This window comes from Ursus americanus, chromosome 13 (assembly GCF_024610735.1).
Source record: "Ursus americanus isolate L20-20 chromosome 13, mUrsAme1.1.p, whole genome shotgun sequence".
NCBI classification, from domain to species: Eukaryota; Metazoa; Chordata; class Mammalia; order Carnivora; family Ursidae; genus Ursus; species Ursus americanus.
Window position 1 is genome coordinate 51,003,373 of NC_142139.1, and position 17,977 is coordinate 51,021,349.

A 17,977-nucleotide genomic window follows, 5' to 3' on the forward strand; every position below is an offset into this window, starting at 1 on the left:
ATTTAAATATTCTCAGCCTCAGAAATACCTTCAGAGAAATAGTGAGGAAGAACAATCTGCTTCACTCAAATTCTACCAATTTAAATATTCTCAGCCTCAGAAATACCTTCAGAGAAATAGTCAGGAAAATATTTGACCAAACGTCTGAGCACTAGACCCCAGCCAAAATGACACATAAAATTAACCATTCCTGGAGGATTTTGAAAATCATAGAGATACGCCTCACTTTTAATTTGGAGCCCTGGCAAAAACACCCTTACTTGAGAATAGACATGATGGTGGGGGCACACTGAGGAGAAAGTGGAAGAGACAAGAAAACTGAAAATGAACTATAAATAAAATGTTCTGATTTACATAACTTGTAAAATTCGTGTTATTCAACTTTTGTGTTTACACAGATCCACAAGCAAGTTAATTTCAATTATAAGCAATAAAATAATTATGTGTTTACAGATCTGTTATAATTCCAAAATCATTACTTCATTATAGTGCTTTGAACATAGCTGTACTAGCACCTATTCTCTCTACTGTAATTATTTTAACGTGACTTTTTTTCCCAGTAAATATGACGAATAGGCTCTATTATTTTTTATGTGCCCAGACACAATTGATAGATGCTACATGAAAGCTTGCTGCATGAGGTCTCATTGAAAGTCAAAAATTCCCCAGATTTTATGTCATTCCCTCAAAGCAAAAGATGATACACCTTGATTGTTCACCATTTTGAACACGGTTAAAAGAATAAACATTAAAAATCAATGTATAACAGTACTCAAACAAAAAAAACCTGTCTTTCACTTACAGAAATTGTTTGGGATGAGTAATGTTTTCCTCCTGACTTTAGACATGTACTTCCATAAAGGAACCTGTTTTTAAAAATCACAATTTTACTTTTCACTCCTTGAGACAGCCTGGCAAGGGGAAAATAATATGAGCCTTTCACTTTGTGTGAGTCACATTTCACTGTAAGTACAGAACAGATTTTGCCAGTGAAAAATGCCATTAAATGTGTCATTCACTGTTCAGTAGCAATGACCCAGTTATCTCTAACCATTCTGTGTTAAAAACTTTGTGCTTAATAAAATATGCAAGTAGCTTGTCTGATTCAGAAAGCCTGGAACCCTGAAAATGCATCCTATGACAGGCATCAGAAAACCAGTAATGGCGTAGGCTGTGAAAAGAATGTCAAAGGTAATGTTGAAGGTGTCAAAAGACATTCAGAGCAGAGTACTAAGGATTTTCTCTGCAGCAATATTTCCAGCCTCATTCAGTTTCATAAGAAGGTAATTTCTTCATGGACTTGTAAATTTAAATGGGAGCATTAAATATTTAATTTTACATTTACAACATGAAATTCTCTCCTACCATTCCAGTATTAGATGTCTGTACGATCAAGGAACCTAATTTCTTTTAATATAAACAAAGTTGAACAAAATAGTATTGAATAATTTTAAAACTAAAATTAACTAAATGTAGTGAACATTTTCTCTGAGGACATGTTTTAATTTAATCTAGTGTTTTACAGTATCCCTTCCTTTGATTTCATGCATTAAAATCCCATATTCTTATTTAATCCTGAATGAGAACCTTATTCTTAATTCGGCATAAGAAATTGATACCTAAGAATTAATTTTATTGTTAGTCATTGACAGAAAAAGATAATCTGTGTATAAAAGCTGGCTACATTTTACCACTTAGTAATGATGACAGCTTATATTTATTAAGCAGTCAATATGTCCCCAAATTGTACAATGAACTTTTATTTACTATTTATAATAATTCAGTGATGGGGCACTACTGTCATCTACATTTGAAAAACAAAAATAAGGTTTATGCAGCATAAATTCTCGAGGGAGTCACACAGAACAACCTAGACTTGAACCGTGGTCTGTACAGTAGTTAAGTATCTGCTCTAAAATCATTCTACTGAACTGACATGAAACAAACAAGCATTGTCAAGTTTTTTGGATTAAGGTTTACGTAATAAGAAGATTTTAAGTTTCTCCTTAATTTAAAATAATCAGAAGTGTTCTAAATGAGCAATCACATAGGTTCCACTGGGGACTTGATGGTATGAAGGGACCATTTTTGTTTATTTTCTTTCTCTAAAATACTTGCTAGGAATTTGAAATGTTTCTGTGATCTCTCCACTCTGACTATCCAACTGTTACGGTGAGCCAGAATTTACTACTTAATAAAAAAAAAATCTTTCTAATTATTCTTGAAACTCAAGTAGCCTAAAACACTGAAAGATAGCTCTGCAACTATAAAAAGATAGTAGAAACAAATGGTAAGGTAACCAAAGAAAACTAAAAATCCAACCACACTATATACTTTGGCAGAACTTTACAGAATGATCTATTTCACAATAATTATCTCCTGACAGTACACAACTAAATGTATACTTCAGCAATGACCATTAAAAATAAGCTCAGCTTTAATAATGTAAACATAAAAATTAAGCTCAGGACTAAAACTTAAATGACTCACTTTATTCTATTCTGTACTCTTAGATTTCTGCTTACGAACACTAAAAATAGGATAACACCCTCGCTCCCAACTTACCTCTGGCAACAAGGGAAAATGAGAAACAATAAATTTTTATTTCATAATACATGGACCAGTGTAAACTTTTATACCCTTTGCTCTGTTTCTGTTAAATGGGGTCAAAAACTTATTCATTAAAACCAAAACTAAAAGAACTAAAATTTTATAACACAGTGCTTTGCTATGCCAGACATCAGCTAAGAATTAGAAAGGTAAACAAAAAAAAAACCTCTGGCTCACTAACTTATTATAACATCTGACTCTACATTCATCTTTGATTGAAATAAAGAATGATTATTTATTTGTTAAAGATCTATAAAATGACTTTTGAATCAGTGCCTCACTCCCTTTAAAATTAATTATTACTAACAACTAGGCTATATTTTTTATGTAAGTAAACACAGATCTTTATATATTTAATTGGAATATAATCATTATATGTAACAATCATATATAGTAATTCTTTTAACTAAAAGTTTAAATCATTAACACAGTACAGGGGCGCCTGGGTGGCACAGCGGTTAAGCGTCTGCCTTCGGCTCAGGGCGTGATCCTGGCGATCCGGGATCGAGCCCCACATCAGGCTCTTCCACTATGAGCCTGCTTCTTCCTCTCCCACTCCCCCTGCTTGTGTTCCCTCTCTCGCTGGCTGTCTCTATCTCTGTCGAATAAATAAATAAATAAATAAAATCTTTAAAAAATAAATAAATAAATAAATAAATAAATCAATAACACAGTACAAAAATTACCCTATAAAACAAAGTAAAGAAAAAAAAACAAATTTAAAATTATAAGTATTTTACCAAATGAAAATTTATAATAACTTCATTAAATTGTAGCATATATGCTAAATAAAAATTTTTATAATGATATAATAATAGCTAACATTTACTGAGAACTTACTGTATGAAAGCACTAAGTATTTATTGTATAAACTCATGTAACAACAAAAAGTTCTTCTTGATTTTTTTTGAAGGGAGGAAGGGAAAATGAAGGCCATTCTTAACAAAACTGAAGAAATGTAATACATATGCCAAAAAGAAGTCATCACTATTTTTTCATTTTAAGATGCATTAAAAACATTATTTCTTAATACAGCTGTATAACATGATCACACTGGTATAGCACTGCCAATTTGGAAATGTTTAGTCAATTGTGGGCCAGTAAATTTAATAGATTTTTAAATTTTCTGTTTTAATTTCTTTCATTTATTCATGCGGACAAGTATTTCCTCCTACTATGTTATAGGCAATGGGAGCAAATGCATATGGGAATAAAGCTAGTAGCAAATCACAAAAGTCAATTTCTAAATACAAACTGCGATAGCTTCAATAAAGGAAAACCACACTTTATTTAAAAAAAAACAATTTTGACTGGGATAGAAATAGATAAGACCTCACTAAATAAGTGATTTTTAAGGAGAGCCTTGAAGATAGGAGCTTTGGGACAAAGGTTTCAGGGAGGAGCATTCTAGGCAGGGGCAACTGACTGCATCCTAGAATCCCTGGTATTAAGGAGCTCTCCGAGGAATGGAATAATTTGTGTGGGTGAAACAAAATAAAGAAATTTTGAGAAGAGGCTGAAAAGGCAGGCTGGTGCCAGGCCTAGCAGGTCACATGAATACTGTGGAACTTGACTCAAGTGCAATGGGAAGGTATTTAAAGACTTCTATGGAGGAAAGTCACAGAATTTAGTTTACATCTATGAAAGATGGCTTCTTCTGATACCCTTGGGCTTAGATTCTTTTTATCTCTTAAGCTCCCATTGCAAACTGGGACACAGGGGTTTTACTTAATGCCCAGCCCTAAGCATCCAGAAGGGAGTTTATTAACCTGAACCTGAACCTCCATGGACCAACTGCAGAGGTTTAACTTTAGTTAAATCTGAGTCTTCCCGGATGCCATCTAAAGATATTTGCCAAGGAGACACAGTAATCTCTGCTTCCTGACTTGGATATGCCTACATCACATCAGTCTGGAGATAACTGCCATTCTTCACAAGCTGGACAAATGATCAAGCAAGAGAGAAAAGATAAGAACCATTACAGGTGGTATCATATAGAAACAGTGTAATTTCAAAAGAAGGGTACGTGTGAAAGTTCTGGATAATGAAAACTGGGCATTTAAAAGCTTCTTTGTATTCTTAACTTTCATTAAAAAAGCAAGAGACTCGGGTTGCCATTTTATGGCATTTAGCATAAGTTAAGGTAAGGCTCTTTTGATGGATACAGCACCAAAAATCTCAGTGGCTTAATATATTAGTTGCTCTGTTCAAGTCAAAGACAAAATGTTCTTCATGATCAGATGACTCTCTTCTAAATGGTAATTCAAGAATGTTCCGCTCCAAATGTGGTTCCTAAGATCTCCATGCTCACCTATGTATCAAGTCTCGGAAGGAGTCTAGAGTGTCAGACAAAGGAAGCTTAAAAGCCCAGGGCTAGGAGCTTCTCACAGTTCACAGTTCATAGTTCACTGGCAGGAACTCTGTCATATCTAACATCATGGAAGTCTGGCACAGATAGTCTAGCTGTGTATCCAGGAAGAAGAGGAGGTGAGTTGGACTGAGAGCCAGACAGTCTCTGAAACTGCAAGGCTGACTTAAGATATATATTTCTGGAAACTGTGGTGCAAAGCAACCAGTGTTAAGGCAAAGAGATCCAGATGCATGGAGAACAAGGAATGGCCAAGACCAAAATGAAATAAAACAAGAACTGTTTTGTTCTACTTCATAGCACTGTTGTTACCCAATAGCACCTGTAAGGAGTCCTATCTTTTCTCTCTTGCTTGATCATTCATCCAACTTGTAGGGAAGGGCAGTTTTCCTCAGACTGATGTTATGTAGACAAATGTAAGTAAGGAAGCAGATTAGTACGTCTTCTTCAGAAATATTTTAATCATATTAGTGCTTTTAATTGCCCCCATTGTGTAAATACAGCATTACAAATTGCCTTTTTCTTTCATGGATCACTGCTTCTTCTCCTAAAATCAATCCTCTTCACTTAACATGTATCTGTAATTGGAATATTTTACTGATATGAAAAATCTCTTAATTAATTTTACTGATGGCCTGTAGAAGAAATTTTAGGTTTCATAAAAAGCATGTGTAATTTAGAATTAGTGATGAGAAGAATCTCAACCACTAAGAGAAAAAAAAAGTATTAAGAAACACAGTGAAAAAGAATAAATAATTAGGCCTTATTGGCTCTGAAATAAGTTACTTGAATTAAGCATCTTGATTAGGCAAGTTACATATAATTAAATGTTTTCTACTTTTTCCTTGAAAATTATTCTTCCACTCGTAGTGCAAAACAAAGTTTTGCTATACTATTCCAACTTTTGGTATAAATTGAAGAATATGTAATGAAAAACATATATCACTGTGATCGCAATAGGGAGTATTAATTAGAAAGAGGCAAAAGTAGAAATAGAATGACTGATAAAATAATGATTACATTTGCGTAAGTGTGAGAGGGATTGGATCATTTCTCACATCTCTAAAATGCTGATATAGGGAAGTTGATGGCTTAAGACTACAGAACATTTTGAAAATAGAATTGACAGAGTTTCATGGCAGGTTACATAGGAAAGATGAGGGAGAGAGAGATCAAGGCCAACATCAGTTTCTAGCAGGAGCAATTGGATGAATATAGATTCCATAAACTAAAATGAAGAAAGTTAGAGAACAAATTTGGAAGAAAGATCAAGAGTTCAATTTGGGGCATATTAAGTTTGAGATACCTGTGTGTCACCCAATTGGGAAAGTCAGATAGGCAGTTGTAGGTATGGGTTGGAGCTCTGAAGATTCAAGTCATTTGGAGATACAGATATTAGCATACTTTGGCATAGCATATAGATAGTGTTTAATACTGTGAGATTAGATGAACAAAGCTAAGAAAGAAGCAGATATACCCAGTACTGAGCCTTAAGGACTTCAATATTTAGGAGTATATTAACAAATAGGAGCCAGCAATGTGGACAAAATACAATCAGAAAGGCAGAAAGAAAATCAAATATGTATACTGGTCTCTGCCCCTGGTTCCTGAGACAGAGCTCATAAAACATTTGTAAATAAGAGTGCTAGGAGAATCTTTTGTTCTAACATTTAGTCTTTGACTCTGATTCCTGATACAGAGCTCCCAAGATTTTTGTAATTTCCTGAGTGACAGGAACGTCTGACACCAAGCTCCTACATCCCCTGGAATTTCCAGGGTGATAGGAATGTCTTTTGTTCTAATAAGAGGACTCTTGGTAGCTCTTGTTTGGGACTGGTCACCAAGAAGACCAAGCCATGATTAGAAGATTACAACTTTCAGTCCTACTTCCCTATCCAGAGAAGGAGAAGGGCTAGAAATATAGTTAACAATCAATCATGCCTATGTGATGAAGCTTCCATAAAAATCTCAATAGTATGGCGTTCAGGGACATTCATCCATCTGTCAGGAGGGTGGCACTTTCCAACTCCATGGGGACAAATGCTGCTTTGCTTGGGACCCTTCAAAACTTCACCCCATGTATCTCTTCACCTAGCTGTTCATCTTTATCCCTGATCATACCCTTTATCATATAATAAACAGGTAAACTAAGCAAAAGAATTTCCCTGAGTTCTATGAGCTATTCTTACAAATGATCAAATCCAAGGAGCACATCATGGGAACCTACAATTTATAGCCAAGTTGTACAAAAGTTGTAGATAACCCAGGGACCTACTTGTGACTGGCATCTGAAGAGGGAGACTGAGACCTCAACCTGTGGTGTCTGCACAAACTCCTATTAGTGTCAGAATTGAATTGAATTGAATTGTAGGACACCCAGCTAGTATCACAGGGAATTGCTTGGTGTGTAGGAAAAACCCACACACATGATGTCAGAAGTACTGGGTGAGAGTAAAGAAGAAACACAGCAGTAGAATCTGTCCAACTCGTTAGCCATACGGTAATGGCTGAAATCAGAAGTGGAAGGAAGAAAGTGAAGATTACATGTTTAGACAATTCTTTTGATAAATGTTTCTTTGAAGAGACACAGTTATAAGGCAGAGGCAGATTATAATGAATTTTTTTTTAAGACAGAGGACCGTACAACATGTTTCAATACTTACAAGAAGGAAAAACTGGAAAGGGAGAGATCAAGGAAATAATGTAAAAAAATCAACAGAACAAAGTCCCTGAGAAGGAAGATTATTGTGGTGTCATGTGGTATTTGACTTCCTTTGAAAGTAACTAATAATTTCCCTAATAGTGATGACAATGCTAATAAGCAAAGAAGAAAAAGAATAATAAGAATAACATTGGTTGAACATATACTGTGTCCTAAGCACTATGCAAAACTCTTCGCACACATCTCTCCCATTTAATCCTCATGACAGTCTTGAAAGAAACTATTATTGTCCCATTTTGCAGGGTGAGAAATGAGATAAGGTATCTTGTATAAGATCATCCAGCCATTACATGGTAAGTCAATCATTGAAAAGGCCAATGAGTCCCCCTCTCCAGAGCTTGTGCTCTAAACTATTTAATTTTTTTTTTCTTTTCCATCTTTCCAGAAATGTTAACAGATGTATTTTTTTAAAATTTTCTGTTCTTTCCTGAGTTTGGGGAGAGACACACATGTGTTTATTTCACCATCTTATTTCAGACTCTCATATATATATGTGTGTGTGTGCATAAATATATACATATATAGTCACACATACATAAATACACACATGCATATATATGGGGGAGAGCAAAACATGAAAGGGCAAAAATGTAACTGAAGGCAAATAAGAAGACTGTGTGTGTGTATACTGTCATATAAAAATCAGCATCATAAATAATTTCCTAACTCAGATAAATTTTCAAAATGCCTTTAATCACTTTTCTCCAAAATTTGATTTTTAAAACTTCTAAATAACTCATAGACCATAGACAACAAAAAAATGATATAAGTAATATAAATACATGCTAATAAAATTATGTCATTAATATTCTTAGAAATTAAAACTAGAAGCTAGTTTCAGAAAAATTTAGAGTATATATCAAATATGAGATGTCCTTTGGGCCTAATAAACCATATTATCTTAAAAAGTCAATTCTCTGCCCTATGAAAGTACAATTAGAAATCTAAATATGTATATTATATAACAAAAGCCTTATGAATTTAAATGTAATTTGGTTCTGAACAGCAAAGGAAACCATCAACAAAATGAAAAGGAAACCTACCAAATGGGAGAAAATATTGGCAAATCATATATCTCATAAGAGGTTAATTTCCAAAATATATAAAGAATGTGTACAAGTCAAAGTTAAAAAAAAAAAAAGAGAGAGAGAAAAGTTTAAAAATGGTCAAAGGATCTAAATAAACATTTTTCCAAAGAGGACTTTCGGGTGGTCAAGAGGTACACAAAACAGTACTAAACATTAATAATCATCAGGGAAATGAAAATCACACCAAACTGAGATATCACCTCACATACAACAGACAAAAAATAACAAGTGTCAGCAAGGATGAGGAAAAAGTGAACCTTTGTGCACTGTTGGTGGGAATATAAATTCGTGCAGCCACTATGGAGGCTTCTCAAAAAATTAAAAATAGAAATACCAGATGACTCAGTAATTCCGCTGCTAGGTATTTACCCAAAGAAAATGAAAACACTGAATAAGATTAGGAAGCAATCTAAGTCTCCATCAGTAGATAAATGTGTACACACACACACACACACACACACACACACACATACACACACAATGGAATATTACCCAGGCATAAAAAAGGAATCTTATCACTCATGACAACATGGATGGATACTGAGCATTATGCTAAGTGAAACCAATCACACGAAAAAGACAAAATCCCATATGATCTCACATATATGTGGAATCTGAAAAAAAAAACAAACAAACCCTGAGCTCACAGAAACACAGAACAGACTGGTGGCTGCCAGAGGCAAGAATAGTGAGTAAAGGAAAGGTGGGAAATGATCGAAAGGTAAACTTCAAGCTATAAAATAAGTCCTGGAGATATAATGTACAACGTTGTGACTATTGTTAATAATACTATATTGTGAAATAAGTGAAGGGGATTAAGAGTACACTTGTGATGAGCACTGAATAATGTATAGAATTGTTGAATCACTATATTGTATACTTGAAACTAATATAATACTGTACTGTTAATTATACTGAAATTAAAAATTTAAAGAAACAAATTGTATATTTTACAGTCAGTACTAATAAATACACTCTAATCAGAATATTCTCATAAAAATAAATACATGACTAAGCCAGAAAATGATATTCATTAGTTATCATAATTTCATGGCATTGTTACTTTAAAAAAAACGTGAATTAAAACTAAATTAAAAATGGAACACAAAAACTAAAGGAGCAGTGACATATATAATAAGAAAAAATGTGATGTGTATATGAAAAATCAATAGATGAACAGAAATATTGAGACATAACAGGGCTTCAAGGAATCCAGAGTGACTCTGCATGTCAGATTTAGTACTTTCCTGTTCACTCCTCTGTATATCTTCTTTTTTTTTTTTTTAAAGATTTTATTTATTTATTTGACAGAGACAGAGACAGCCAGCGAGAGAGGGAACACAAGCAGGGGGAGTGGGAGAGGAAGAAGCAGGCTCACAGCGGAGGAGCCTGATATGGAGCTCGATCCCATAACGCTGGGATCACGCCCTGAGCCGAAGGCAGACGCTTAACCGCTGTGCCACCCAGGTGCCCCAATCCTCTGTATATCTTCTAAGGGAGAGTTAGCTGTAGGTAACAGCCAGCACCATATAGAGTTAGAAATGTCGGGGAGAAATGTTACATTGGCACAAACAATGGATAAATTAAAATGTCTCACAAAACTTTCTGGATATTTTTCTGTGATTATTAAAACTTGATAAAGATTAAAATGAGAGTTTTGTTTCATTAACTAGGGACACCTTATTTTTCCTATCTAATTGAGTATATTGTGCCACTAGAAAGCATCAACTAGACCTCAAGCAGAGCTCCTGTGAAATAAATTTACAAGCGTAAGGTTGTTATTCAGAAACAAAAGATACTGTCCTTACTGCCCTGAAATGCTTGAACATATTTAATTTTCCATGGTTGGCAGACACAAAACAAAAACAGACATTTTTTAAATGCTTATTAAATACTACAAGTATAGAAACGAAGATAAATATACCTAAAAGACTTACAAGAGCAAACAATGGAATATTTCAAGTATCAGGCTGAAAACAGGGGAAAGAGAAGAATATCTTTGTAATAAATGATGCTGTAACAACAGAAATATGTTTGTGGAAAAAAATTAATCTTGATTCCTATCTCATCCCATACTCAAAATTTAATTTGAGATGGCTTGTAGACCTCTGTATAAAAGCTAAAACTATAAGCTTCTGAACGAAGTGTAAGAGAATATCTGTATAACTGAACATTTTTACATTCAAAATTTCAATAAGAAGATAGGATTTTAGGGAAACAAACTAATCCCAAGAATTTACTGTTCTTCTCTCCCAAATTAAAAACAGTAAGATCTACAGTAATGTGGGACTAGGATGGACATCACAGATAAAATGAGAAATTATGCCTGGACTATATTATGAAGCAGGAAGAATCCAGAAACTACAGATAGGGTTGAAATTCAACACAGGCAAAGGAAAGTGCCCTTCAAAAATACATGGACAGGGCACCTGGATGGCTCAGTCAGTTAAATGTCTGACTCTTGATTTCAGCTCAGGTCATGATCTCGGGGTCTTTGGATCGAGTTCCACATCTGGCTCCCCACTGAGTGTGGAGCCTGCTTGGGATTCTCTTTCTCCCTCTCCCTCTGACCTTCCCCTGCTCATGTACACACACTCTCACTCTCTCTCTTTCTCTCTCTCTCTTAAAAAAAAAAAAATACATGGACATCTCCTTCCAATAAAACCTCCAAAACAGATGAAGGGAATCCAGGATTGATTGAGAAGAGTGGAAGATGGGTTATGAGAAGAAACAAACAACTTTAGGAACCGTATCAATTTCCCATAGCATTTGTCCACAGCATGTCAGTCACTGACGATTCCAGTCTCTTTCTATTCTGCCTCCTATCTCAAGGTACTGAGAAACCCACAAATTAGATTCTAGACTCTCCTTCGTGCTGGATTAGTTTGGATTCTACGAGTAGAAAACACTAGAAAAAAAGGAAAGAGATGCAGAAACTTTTCTTCTTTCTGCTTCCAGTGGTATCTGGAGTCATGCTGTCAGCAGCATGTGACATGAGATTTGAGTGGCTTTGAAGGGGCTGCAGTGTCAGTGGTTTAGGCAGCCATAAACTCCCATCGTAGAACTGCTCTTGGACTCTGGTTTTGCCACTCCCTCCTTTTTTATCCAAACAGGATTTTTAAAAAATTCTAAGAATTATTAATATCAGGGATACATCAACTTCCCTCTTCCTCCAACAGTCCCAAAACTTTTTTAACAAATTCCCTATAATTGTCTGCAGTATTTATAATAGTTCTTGTTTTCTGGCATGAATGATGAGTTCTTGTTTTCTGGCATGAATGATACACTAGGGGAAACTTTTATGAAAGGTTATTTTGCATTTTGGGGAGGAGAAAGGATAGCACTACTTTAGATAAGTATTAAAGAGACACCATTAATACACTAGAGTGGGGAGAGGGAAGAACTCAGCACACCAGTGACAGCTCTACTTTTATCTTCATTCCAGGAAACTCTTTATATACTTTCCACTTTTAGGTGAGGTGGGAAAAGGAGCACAAATGGGAGAAATAATTGCTGATGGAAAAAATTTCAATAACCGCTGCTGTTCAGTTTCCTCATCTTAAAAGAGCGTAACGCTAAAAACTTCACAGATTTCTTATGAGATTTAAATAAGCAAATACAAGTAAGGTTCTTAGTTCAGGCACTGAAATATAGAAAGAAGTGGTATTATTAGAATAGAAGTTGCAGCAGTAGTTCTGGGTGGTAGGCAGTCCGATTTTTTACCTAGGAACTATAAGATAACAAATGGATGTTGTTTAAAGCTACTACATTTACAATTTGTTACACAAATCCCTAACAACTTCCTATCTGGTTAACATGAAACCATATTGTAGTTTCGATACAATCCATTTTTTAGCATAAAGTTTCCTTCGAAAACACAACTTTGTTTATATCATTTCACTTCACTGATCCCCATTATGCTCAAGAAAATGTCTCTAGTTTTTAAAGGCCTAATATGATATGATAATGTAATATCAAGCTCAAAGATTCTGTAAGTGACTAATCCAGATCCCATCTGTAGCTCTACCACAGTGTTGTGTCACTAGCTGAGACGCTTCAAATTCTGATCGTCAGATTCTTTCTCAGTTCAGAAGACATGTCACAAATTGGTAGATTGTTGGGCAACTTCTACTCAAGGATCTGTTTTTTCTGGTAAGCAGAAAATTTTAGTATATTTTTAAAACTTTAACACCTTTTAGGGGCGCCTGGGTGGCTCAGTCAATGAATTGTCTGACTCTTGATTTCAGCTCAGGTCATGATCTCAGGGTTGAGATCAAACCCCACGTGGGGCTCTGCACTCAGCACAGAATCTATTATCCCTCTCCCTCTGCTCCTCTCTCTTTCTCTCTCAAATAAATAAATAAAATCTTATTAAAAAAAAAAACTTTACTGCCCTTTGGATAGGGCATACACACTATGATTCACGATAGTCCCCACCAATTCCTCTTGTCTGAATCCCTTCCATATTTTCTCCTTACTATCTTACTCTTGAAATAGTCATCTACATCTATATCTACATCTAGCCAAAAGCTTCAAATAACAAATTGAAGTGAAATTGAGAAAGAATCTAAAATTTAAAGGATTTGAGGAGGAAGAGGTAAGGCTAAGCAGAAATAGCCAGAGCATTAAAACAAAAAATCAAAAGAACTGATAACTGTCCTGAAGAATTGTATAGCATTACCAGTGGTGAGCTGTAAAGTTGAAGTTGAAATAAAGTGTTCTAAAGTAATTAAAGTAAACACAATTTTCCATCAACCATGCTAGAAAAAATTCTGAACTATCGTTCTATCCTATAAAAAAATGATACAATAAAATTGCTGCAATATAATTAGACATGATCAAAGAACATACAATGAAAAAATATAAAACTAACTTGATTCTTATCTAAGGCCTATATAATGAATGAGGATACTTAGGACTCAATTTTGCATGGGGTCAGCAACACAGGAAATGTTTCCCAAGGATAGAACAAACCTAGACTGCATTTAAAGTCTTAATGAAAAAAATGTTTTTCTGATTATGCCAACATTTGAATACATGAAAGTATTTCCCTTTATGGCTTAGCCATTTTCTCCCTTGACCTTTATCAAAGAAAACACCATAAGTATTAACACTGGCAGTTGATTTCATTTGTTTAGAAATGAAAATATGTCTTTTAGGAGAAACTGTCAGGTAGCCAAAGAAAAAATGATGTGCAATTACAGCTCTTTATTCTAAATGCCTTAGAAAATAACATTGTTTAATATTCTTCTGAATCTGAAAGTCTCATTAGTATTTCATTAAATCTTCCAATTTAAGGTGAAGGGGTATGTGATGCTAATAAGCCAAAAGAAGAAAAAAATATGCTTTACAAGGCCTGGCAGCAGATTGAAAAAATAATTATTTGAAAATTTAATTAGCTGGAACCCAATTGCTAACAAAGGAATGATCAAGTTTAGTTAATTTTTCTATTAATAAAGTGAAGTCATTTCTTGGATTAGATTAATTACTGATGAAGAAAAATATTTAAATTTTAATTATACTGAGCCTCATTAAAAAATACAGAGCTCATACTCTTAAGTCTTTACGGGTTTAAAAAATAAAGGAATTATCTATGTCCCACAGGTATCTCGTTCCATGAGAAAACCATGTGAAAGCAGGGCTCTTACAAAGATCTCTACTGCTGCAGGGAAAATTCCTGACTTTAAAAAGATGATAATATTTTTTTTAAATGATAATACTTTCACTTCTTTGTGATCTACAAATGTTAGCAACTATTAGAATCCAAGAATATTAATTTTTGTTAATTTTTTAAAAGATATTTATTTACTTATTTACTATTTATTTATTTATTTACTTGACAGAGAGAGAGAGAGAGCACAAGCAGGGGGAGCAAGCTGCAGGCCGAATGAGAAGCAGGCTCCCCGAGGAGTCAGAGCCCAATGCGAGGCTGGATCCCAGGACCCTGGCTAGGATCATGACCTGAGCCGAAGGCAAACATTTAACCAACTGAGCCACCCAGGTGCCCCAGGTTTTGTTAATTTTTAAAAACATACATAATTACAAGTTACCGAATTTATTTTCATAAATATTCTAGAAATATTCAGGATGTTTATACCTAAATCAATAGCATGAAAATAAATATAGCTTGGATACAAATACAGAATTAGAACTACTAGAAATAAATGGAAACCTTTAAAACAAGCACATTTTCACTCTCATTTATTAGAGATTACAATTTGTCAGTGTTTCAACGGCTTGCCAATGATTCTCTTCTGCTGTTGAACAGAATTCCATTATCCCAGACTAAATATTAGTACTAAATTACAACTCACTTGTAATTAGTCTGGTTTTTCTTGCTATCCTCATTCAATCAGAACGGATAACTTCCCCAAACAATTTTGGAACAAGTATCACTTGCCTATATTCTACTAGCTGGGATTCTGATGTAGGCTTTAATTGACTTAGCCTGGAATAAAATAAGGCTAAAGGCAAAAGTTTTGAGACATTTGTTAAACAAACAAAACAAAACAAAACTAAACAAAAAACAGGCCTGACTGTATTCGTTTACCATTCATTCATCTGTCTATCAAAGGCTAAAAGCTCTATGTAAGTTTTGGAAAAAGTGCCAGCTAGTATTACTAAGGATAGAAGATAGCCTATTACAAGGGGAAAATATTTTTTTCCAAAAAAAAAAAAAAAAACAGTCATTTTTAAATAATCACAATCAAGTAAGTAAGAACAGTTTTGCCAGGAATGACTAATGACACCTTTGGTGATGAGGACGAGGCCAGTACTGATGGCCTACTTCTGTCTCAGGAGCACATCCTGCCCAGACCATTAATAAGGGTTTTTAAAATAGTTACAGAACAAAGGGGAAGAGCAGACTCATCAGCTCTAGAGCATGTACATCCCCAGGAAGCCAAACTACAACCTGAAAGGTGCTCCCCAACATCACTATTCCTATCTTTCCACATACACAATGGAAAAACTTCCACAGAGCAGGCTAGGGAAATGCCCTCAACCCAGTGACTCACCCAGAGTGAAGGGATTATCTATGGCCCACAGGTACCTTATTCCATGAGAAAACTATGTGAAAGCAGGGCTCACGTGTTAAGGAAGGTTTTTAGTGGAGGTATAATTTAATAACTGGAAGAGGAAAATAAACTTGACTACTTTCAAAAAAAAGATAGTCTAGCTTCCACTACCTGGGGGAGTGAAAGTATTTTCATCATAGAAGTCATGGGCTTTTTCTTTAAAAATACATTTTAAGAAGTTTTTTGATTGAAAAAAGGCAAAGTTCAATGGACAATCAAAGCCTTTAAGAAAAACATTTAGATAATGTGCTAAATTTCCTCCTATAATAAAGCAAACAAAGTTATGAAGAGGGAAATAAGTACTTGGCATTCAAATGAAAGTAGAACAATAGTGAAATATCTAGAAACAATGAAAGGACCTTACTGGAAATAGCCATAAGAAATTACTCTTCCGGGGTGCCTGGGTGGCTCAGTCAGTTAAGCACCCAACTCGTGGTTTGGGCTCAGGTCATGATCTCGCGGTTTTGGATCGAGCCCCATGTCAGGCTCTGCACTCAGTGTGGAGTCTCCTTCAGATTCTCTTCCGCTCTCCCTCCCACTCTCTCTCTCTCAAATGAGTAAATTATATCTTTAAAAAAAAGAAGTTATTTTTCTGAAATGAGGAAGGACCATGAGAGTCTGAGAACTGTAATGTTAAGAATTCGAATTTAGGAGGTATTTTTGTTCTTTCCTAGGCTGTCTCTCTGTCTCAGTCCCAAACCTTCGGGGAAAAGACTTTTAAGTTCACAGGGTTGCATTAAACGAGCATGGAGGGGAAAAAAGGGAAAGGGGTGAAAGGACAGGAGCCACAGGAGGTGCAACAGTGAGCTGGAAACAAGATTAGGAAAAGGAGGTGACCAGAGATGACCAGCCTGTAGGAAATTCTTGCTAGAAACTTGGGCATGGGCCATTTTACTTAGCTGTTAATGTAAAAAGTATCCCCAAAAGACTAGAATTCTTAGGATATCCAGATATTAGTCTTTGGATTATGATAGATATTACTTTGTTCCCTAATGTTCTACTATTAAGTTCCTTCTTGAGAAGTACAAGTTTTGTTTCACATGAGATTTTCATTTTTGTAAAGAAACCCTTACATGAGCGTTCCTAGGATGTCTCAGCTGTGCCTTCACTGAGGGAGATTATAAAGATGTGAAGTATATTTTTATTACTAATCATATAGAAGAAAGATATTAAAATTGAATATTTAGTCCTATATTATCACAATTAGTAGCTAAAGAACAATTTTAAAATGGCTCAAAAAAAAAAAAGATCCATTAATAAACAAAATGATACCTGTCTTCCCACAGCAGTTGCGCTTATCCCATTTTTGAAATCAGTTTTGAAGTTCAGGATCTATTTTTTTATCTCTAGTCTAAAATGAATGATCTTCAAATAAATTTTCTTCGAAGCAATATGGTAATATGTAATATAAGGAACAGGCATCAACTTTATCTTAATAATGAAGAATCAATTACGATACAAACCTTTACATTCCACTGTAATTTACATTTATGTTGATCCAGTCTTTCATTTGATGAATTTCAGAGAGACAGATCATGCAATATTTCAGTTTGGTCTCACTGATAAAATGTTAACACAAGGTAGGAGGTAGTATCTGGGCTATGCCTTCATAACACTAAAACGACATAGGAAGCAAGAATTATCAAATCTCAGGGGCGCCTGGGTAGCGCAGTCGTTAGGCGGCTGCCTTCGGCTCAGGGCGTGATCCTGGCATTCTGGATCGAGTCCCACATCGGGCTCCTCCGCTGGGAGCCTGCTTCTTCCTCTCCCACTCCCCCTGCTTGTGTTCCCTCTCTCGCTGGCTGTCTCTCTGTCACATAAATAAATAAAATCTTTAAAAAAAAAAAAAAGAATTATCAAATCTCAAAGGAAGCTATTTAAAAATTCAATACCTCTGTATATTTTTAAAAATTATTAACTACATAGTATCTCTGATTAACTTCTTAAAATTTAATTAAAACTAAGAAAAAAAAGAACAACAAAAAAAATAGTGGCAATATGCTCTCTTAATGTTATACCAGTACATAGTTTAGCAAACCACTCAAGGATTACTTACATCACTAAGGGAATATACCTGTGTTCGATTTTTCCATGCCTATTTAATTACAGTTAA